This window comes from Alosa sapidissima, chromosome 13 (assembly GCF_018492685.1).
Source record: "Alosa sapidissima isolate fAloSap1 chromosome 13, fAloSap1.pri, whole genome shotgun sequence".
Lineage (NCBI taxonomy): Eukaryota > Metazoa > Chordata > Actinopteri > Clupeiformes > Clupeidae > Alosa > Alosa sapidissima.
This window is the reverse complement of record NC_055969.1, coordinates 6,844,428-6,852,881: the sequence shown is the minus strand read 5'-3', so window position 1 is coordinate 6,852,881 and position 8,454 is coordinate 6,844,428. Positions and strand designations below refer to the sequence as shown.

Genomic DNA, 8,454 nt, shown 5'->3' with positions numbered 1-8,454 from the left:
CCTGTCATCTTCTCCCTATGGACAGGCCAGGTGTTTCACACTAGAGTTTGGGGCAAATTTAGAGTTGCGTAGAAAGGGCCTTACTCCAAACAACATGAGAGGAATAAATTATTACCTTCCTCTATTCATCCTCTCTCTTCTTTTCCTCCATTTTTACTTTCTTTGTTCCATCTCTTTCTGCCTCTACCCCTCTTCCCAGTGTGTGATAGACACACATGCAGTATAACAGAGAGTCAGGCAGTCACATATGGCTGTCATGGCATTCACAAGAGCCCTCTGCACGCAGAGCAGGTTTTAGACAAACCTGCACAACAACAAAAAGCTGCATCCGATCAGAAGTCATCAGTCCAACTGCCTAAGAACCAAAACCAAGAACCTCTCAGATAATTACTGTTCTTGTGCTCATGCTATCAAGGTTCTGCGTCCCAGATACACAAAACAGGCCTAAACGTGTAAAGATTTCTGGGCAAAACGTTTGGCGTTAAACACAAGCGCCCCCACTTCACGTGAGTAGGTGAACATGTAAAATCTGTAATTAAGTCATTTTATTTCACTACCATAAGGACAAACATATGGTAGGTTGCTTTGTTATGTATTAATGTGTTTACTCCTAGTGTGGTGACTTCTCACACTTTTCCCTCTTCCCTGATTGCCTCCGGGGGTCCGTTACCTTGGTAACTCCAGAAATTATGAATAAGAATCAGGGGTGTGTATGGTTGCTGTAATTATATCAGAGAAGTGGAGCCAAGAGACAACAGCAGTGCCAAACTTAGAAAAGTCCAACGGCAAAGTATAAATCTCTGTAAAATCTCCTGGTGGGTAGTGTCTTGCAGCGAATATGCTGACCCCCTTGGCTGGACACAGGTGGCGGTGAAATTGTTCAGGTGTTGGCAGATGCACCGGAGGCTGTGGCATGACACTGGTGTGGTGGATATTTCCGAGAAATCCGATTTTTCACATATATCTCTGCTCCTTGAGGTCACTGAGTACTGTCCGTATGAAAAAAAAACGAGAACAACTGGTGGTAGTTGTAGTGAAAGTAGTTCAATGATGAAGCTTAATGTACACATTAAACAGAATTATAACAATATATAATACATAAAAGCCATTTGTCATGAAAAATTGTTACCTGCTTTCAAGAAACTATAATCCAGTGGAGAGCAAAGCAAAGCAGTGCAAAGCAGGATTACTCAGTTGGCCAGATGACTTAAAATAATATGTCATGATGACATTGTTTCTGTGAGAGTACTGAGCTGCTGGCCTTTTAACACATGCACTACTGAAAGGTCAAGAGTGTGATGGTGACTGCCTGATGACTACATTGGTTGGGCATGACTTCACAGTTGTCAGGATGAAAGAAAAGCAAGGTTAAAACATCATTCATAAATCATGCTAAAATTACCAATCTAACAAACTAAACACATACTCTTCTAATTACGGTATATTCCTCTAGATGTAGTCTTCAAAGTTTTAGTTATTACAAAAATGGCAACATACAGTATATGGTGACTTTAGGTAACCATTAAGTTAAACCAGAACCACTTCAAATTAGAATGCTACTAGCCTACATGAATTCAAAATATAACCCCTAATGTGCCTCAGAAGGAAATAATACATTGTAAATCTAATATTTTTGTATTCATTGGCTGTTGCTGAGGTGCACAGATCCTGGACGCTTTCACTGTTTCACCGTTTCACCTTTTTTGTTTTAGTGTTTGATGCTCCACTGACATTGTGCTATAGCTCTCTTTGGCATTTTAATAAACATCTTGAATTTACATGCATTTCAAGTGAAGATGAAAGAACTGGAAGAATATCGCGATACACAACCTCCAAAATATGGATTTAAAAAATGGGATCACATACTGTAGTTCTTAGACAGTTAGTGGCATAAGAAATATTTTAACTTTTCAAAATGTCACAGACGCCTTGGGGAGCCATGGAGATAGGTGAGACCAGACAGAACGATGAGAGAAAAAGCAGGGGAGAGAGAGAGAGGAAAGAAAGTAAGAAAGAAAGAAAGAAAGTGCAGGAGAATAGGAATACTCACATTTTTCTGGAAAGCATGAGACAAAGGATTTCTTTCTTTCTCTCATTCCCTTGGCCCAGCACATTCCTACTCTCCTGGTGGCAGATGGCATCTCAGCACCTGTGAACGGAACAAATTAAAGAGGTGGGGGAAGAGGAGGAACATTGTGGGAGTGAGAGAACACGCAATAACTCTGCTATAGATGTTAATCAGCCAAAAAACACTAAACCATTCAGTTGTGGAAATCTAATCTGCATTTGTTAACTGCAACATTTTTGCAAACAAACTTGTTTATTTGTCCATTCCGGATGTAGAACATTTGCTAGACTGATTCTTTGGCTGTGTGTGAGCCCCTATTTAGAGTCCACTAAATATTTTAAACTGGAACCATTTAGCAGGTGGATCCATGTGCTCGCCTGGCTCCACTGGGGATTCGCTCCGTGTTTCTAAAAACAAACAAGCCCAGACAGACACAAACTGAGCTCTGTGCTGCACAGCATCCCTGGGTGGAGTACATTTAGCTGGTAAAAATACCCACTGCGGCGACTCAGACAGGAGGAGATGCATAGCGCCACCGTGAAACTGCTCACACCAACAGACTCTGACACAGATTCATCTGCACCACTAGGAGGCTGTGTTTGTAGTCCGTACGTACTGTACAAGGAGCCTATGCCCTTAGGGAGGGTTGTTTATGCACTCATGTGTGCTGCATGTATTCATGAGGGAACATACAGTATATGGATAGTGTATGTGTTATACACAATGTTGTATATGTGTATGATACATGTAAGTTGTGGTACTGTAGGTTTGTCTATGCTGAGAGAAAACCTCAGGACAAACACACAGAAAATGAACACAAGGTCACTGCAGCTACTATGTACAGTACAGGCTTCCTCCAACTTTTTCTCCTCCCCAATCACGTTTTTTTTCCCCCATTGCGCTCATACACACACAAATGGACACAATGCTACAAATCACATGGATGGTCTCTGAGCCCAAGGCTGGTTCACACAAGGGCCTTTACTCCAAGGCCCCTGCAAAGCCCAAGGCCAGCCAATAGACAGCTCTGTCTGCACACACTCACATGCACACACACACACACACACACACACACACACACACACACACACACAAACACACACATATTGGCCATGACCTATTTATGAGTAGCCTTCGGTGCCATCATTGTTCTGATGCCAGCGCACTCTATTCCAGTTGATGGATTCCAGTCATTCTCCTAAGAGTGATCATCATTTGGCTGAGGTCGTACTACTGACCATTAAACAGGTCAGCAATTAATTTAATCACCACCATCTTACCATCTTATGTACACTCCAGGGTATTATCCATGCATGGCATGAACAAGGCCTAGTCCTTATAAGACAGAGTTGATATTATTTTTAACTTAATGCATCATATATTACACACAACTTCTTTCTACAGTGACTGTTAACTCTACATTATATTTCAGGTAATCATAATGCATACACTTGTATTTATATTGTATTTATGTTTTTAAGGCAGACACAGAGGATGAGTATCACTGGCTGTGTAGTGCTACGCTGTGCAATGTGCTGATGGATGCAGGACACGCTACCCTCACACATCTCACCCTGTTCTCCCGCTGAGAAAACAGATGCAGCCAATAATATCACTATCAGTCTGACTCTCCACCATCCCTCACCCTCCACCTTCACTGGCCTCAATCTATCACTCAGTGTGCTAACACTGTGTACCAGTAGTCTCTCTCTCTCTCTCTCTCTCTTTCTCTCTCGCTCTCTCTATCTCCATCTCTCTCTATCTCCATCTCTATCTCTTTCACTGTGTCTTTCTCTAACACCCACATACACATGCTCACAAGTGTGTTCAAGTAGTACAAATTATTCTTTTAGATTCAGTTTGATTCAATTTGGTTTCCTTATCAGGCGTAAAGGTGGACTTGCAAAAGTCATCTGTAGTTCTGCCCCAGTGCTGAAACAATTCAATGATTCAGCAAAGAGACAATGTTCTGTCGCTTTTTGCTATTGATCGGACAGACAGAGGTGATCTGCGGTTCTATTTTTTACTGTCGTAAAACTGAGGTAAATACACACACACACTCACACACACAAGGAAAAACGCCACACACCTGCCAAGAGTGAAAATAAAGATGAAATTATGAGAGTGTTTACAGTCCACCTGAGGTCAGCGACACCACAGCGATTCATCACTGTCATCTCAGCATCTCAGCCTCATCACGTCCCAACTGTCCTTCTGGTGACAGACAGACAGAGAGACAAGCAGGACCAGCATAGAGAGTGTCTGTGTGTGTGTGGTGGTGGTGGTGGTGGTGGTGGTGGGGGGGGGGGTCTGAAGGAAGAGAGACAGAGGAAAAGATGGACTAAGAGATGGAGAGAATATAAGGGAGTATGTCAGCAGTCAGCATTCTAGTACTAGAGTATGTCAATGTCAACATAATACTTGACACCAGGCTAACAGAGAGCAACAAATAATTTATTTAACACTCTACATTAAGGGCACATGAATTATCATGAATTTATGCATGAATTAACTCATGATTTATGCATTACTTCATTCCTTTATATCTTATTAAGAATAATCAGAAATTGATATGAGTTCATAGTCTCTCATTCATGACCTCATGTATGAACAACACATCAACTAAAGCATTAGGCATCATTATGATTTCTGATTTCTTAAGCATGATCATCATGATTACATGAATTTAAGGTTAATTGCTCATTAGTTCATCATGTCTGTTGCCCCTCAACTAAAGTGGTGAATAATGACATGTGTTTTTTAGAGAACTGCAAAGTTGTGTTCCAATCAGAATTTAAGCAGTGATGACGACATTTTTGACAGAAAATGATCATGCTTAGTAAATATAATTTACTAATTCATAATGATGTGCCCACCTTACCTTTAGTTTAGGTGATGTGCTGTTCATGTATGAGGTCATGAATGACAAACTATGAACTCATGTCAATTCCTGATAAATCATGAGGAATGAAGTAATACATAAATCATGAATTAATTCATGCATGAATTCATGATAATTCGTGTAACCTGTAAAGTGTTACCCATTTATCTTTCTGCCAATACCTCATGTGTTCCCCCTGTGGGCTTATACAGAATGATTTTGTAGAGGAAATTCCTTTGATATTATAAACCATATTATATTTGAAATCAAGCTATATTTGTAACATTCCTCACAGGATAAGTCTGGGTGTAAGATGACTCTCTGATGGGGGCTCAGCTTTCAAGGAGCAATTTGATATGGAATGAAGGTGTAATATGGAACCGATTCAGTCTGAACATCAGTAATACCATGATGAAGGTTGATGCTGCATTGCAAATGACCCCTCAATGTCAGCCATATCCTCCTTCTGTACAGTCTTTCTGCTTCACTACTCTCTCTCTCCCTCTCTCTCTTGTTCCCTCTCTCTCCAGGTTGTCTGTTGTTGTATTCACTGAGGCAGCCTTTGAGTGGTATGTCGAGGAACCATGCTGGTTGCTGTCAGCACTGCCAAACAGAGATCTGGGCAGTACAGTCCCAGAGGATCAAATGAGCCACAGAACAGAACATCAATTTAGATCACAATTTCAGCCAGACAAAGTCCCTGACAGTGTTCTGACTAGTTAGAGGTCATTGCATTAGCTTTTCTTCTGCCAGTGTCAGATGGATTTAGTACTAATGAAATGCAATGTACTAATACTAATAGTACTAATATAAGCCAGAACATACAACCCTTGCAAAAGCCATTTTCTGACAGCTGTTATAAGGCAGCATGTTCTCATTGCACTTGCCTTGTTGATAAAACAAACTTTCAGATCTATCGTGATACTAAAAAGAATCACCAGACGTAATTTGCAAGGAAGTTGAGTGAAAACAAAAATAAAGATGGAAAAGATAAAGACAAAGAGTGAGATATAAGAGATGAGTGATGGCTGACGACCCTCCCACCCTCCCGCGGGTTGGGCCTGTGAGCATGTTGAAGCTTCGCTGTGCGCGGAGATTAATCATGAGATTAATTGTACTTCCCTTTGATCTCCCCCCACGGTTCAAATATTCACATGACACTCGACTCTGTGTCAGTTACTGTTATTCCCATCAGAGCTCGTCATCTTGTTCTTCTCTTAATAAAGTCAGGCCTGACTGACAGCCAATTACATAAGTTGGGTGAGAAGAGTCCAGGATTCCGAACTGCACTTGAAAGAAGGAATTGCATCATTAAAGACCAGGTGATGAGTCAGGCATGGTCTCATGCCGTTAACGTCAGCATCAGTTGGGAATGAGCCTTACAGGAAAGGAGGTGTTGAGCATAATGACATCTCAAATGATCCTTTTGAAGCCTTGTGATTGGTCTTGACATGAAAGCTTACGTGGTTACCTCAGATGTGGCAGCCATTTTGTCTCCCTGCAACTGGTCCCAGAGACAATAGTGTTGTTTTAGAGCTAGTCCACACGTACCAAACCGATCTTTTTTTCCTCCGTCTTCTCTGGAACTGTATCAAGAATACAGCGTGCGCTTTTTGGGTTAAACACACAGGTTTTGCATCGTCTTGGCCGATCGTCCAAACGAATCCTGTAAACGCCCGAAACAGCACTTTTTTGAAACCTGGTCCCATGGTGGAAAAATCTGAAACCGTAGCCCTTGCGAGTTCGTTTGGACGGCGAAACCGCATACTTGCGTATTGATGATGTCATCGTCACACCGCCCAGAACTTGACACTTATAGTATTGCCTAACAATACTAGTTTTCATACATGACATTACCTACGATTACACTCAGTAGAATAAATATCACAACTGGTGCTGCGCAGCGCCAATAGCTTATCATGACTTGGTGGACTGAACAGTGTTTTCCCTGTGTTTTCTTGATGCATTCTAGCTACTGTCAGTGACGCGAGAGAACTAGTCAGAAGTTATTAGGGAAGGGCGGTGTAAGTTTAAATTAATTTGTGCGTAGTGCCGGTGTCATTCATTTATTTTACATGTCTTACAACATAAATAAATTCATTCATAGTCTAGTGAAGTCAGATATGAGCATACAAAGATGCTTAGAACTCATGTTAAGCCTATGGTAGATGCGCACTAAATGCGAACGCGCGATTTGATGCAGGCAAAAGTATCGACTGTTACTAACGAAGGTATTATAGCAATATTATAAATGTGGCGACGGAATAGCCTAGAACTTGGGTAGGCCTAGCGTTTAGTAGCCTATGCACTTGCGGTGATAGCCAAAACTAGTAAAGGAGATTATTTGTAGCCTACCTGCATTAGCCAAATAAAGGACGGGACTGCACCCTTCACAAACCGTAAAAATTAAGTTTATTAGTTTTACAGTTGACTAGTTGACAGTTCACTATTAGTCCACACCAAGGATGGGCAGTATTTCTAATACATGTATTTAAAATACGTATTTCAAATACAAAATACTATTTTGTAATTTGTATTTTATTGAGATGATAAAAATGCCTTTGTATTTTGTATCAAAATACTTCAGTGTTGTGTATTTTTGTATTTTCAAAATACTGTAAAATACTTTCTGTGAAACACTGTGATGACATCTATCTAACTGTATATATATATATATATATATATATATATATATATACTGTAAAGCACGAAATGTCTGTCTCTGTCTGTTTGTGGCACCCTTGCATGGTCAAGCCCCTCTGCTCCAGTAGAGTGTTTATTTTCCTTTGCTGGAATGATTAACAGGCCCTATAAAATATAAAAAATATTTTATATATATATAAAAAAATTGTCTGAATGCAACACTGTTTGAGTTAGTTGTGCTTAAAGGCATCAACTGAGGAGACACGACTAGCTAAGGTTACACACACTCCTTTGCTCACACAAGGACTTGAGTTCACAAGTTTATATTGCAACACTTGAGTTTGCTATTTTCCTTTCTTTTTTCTGTTTTACAGTTTTTTTTCTAGACTTTAAATTTGTCTATGTTCTCTGACCTGTGAAATATTTCAGTGCAATGGTAACTTGACAAGATACCTCAAACAAGGATATTTCCAATTTTGCACATTTTAAATAAGAAATGATTGATAGTCATAATAATTGGCTTCTAATTGGCTCAACTGATAGGATGGTATTAATGTGACAACCTGATTTTTATTTGTACTTTTTTTTGTATTTACATTGATAGAGGTTGTGCACACACCAGTTTAAGGTGTATACAAAATTATTCAACTGTGATGAAACTCACCATAAGTGTGGTAGTGATGGTGTTAAATAACTTAAAAGGTGAAAATGCTACCTACAGTAGTTAGGTCATCTATTTATCATCTTATTAGATAAGTCATCTATTTAGATTGTTTGTCTTTGAGTTATTGTCACTGATTCATAATGGGCAATCTATTACACCAACTGGCTGGGAAGGGCAACAGTTGTGGAGTCCGCATTG

At 40.1% G+C, this 8,454-nt stretch overlaps 1 long non-coding RNA gene across 1 annotated transcript; it reads left to right on the top strand.

Annotated features, from left to right (window-relative positions):
• Positions 1 to 4,708: 4,708 nt before the first annotated feature.
• On the top strand, positions 4,709 to 4,895 carry LOC121680745. The gene is made up of 2 exons (XR_006021804.1): positions 4,709 to 4,807; positions 4,860 to 4,895. It is a non-coding gene; the product is annotated as an uncharacterized LOC121680745 (long non-coding RNA).
• The last annotated feature ends 3,559 nt before the right edge of the window (positions 4,896 to 8,454 follow it).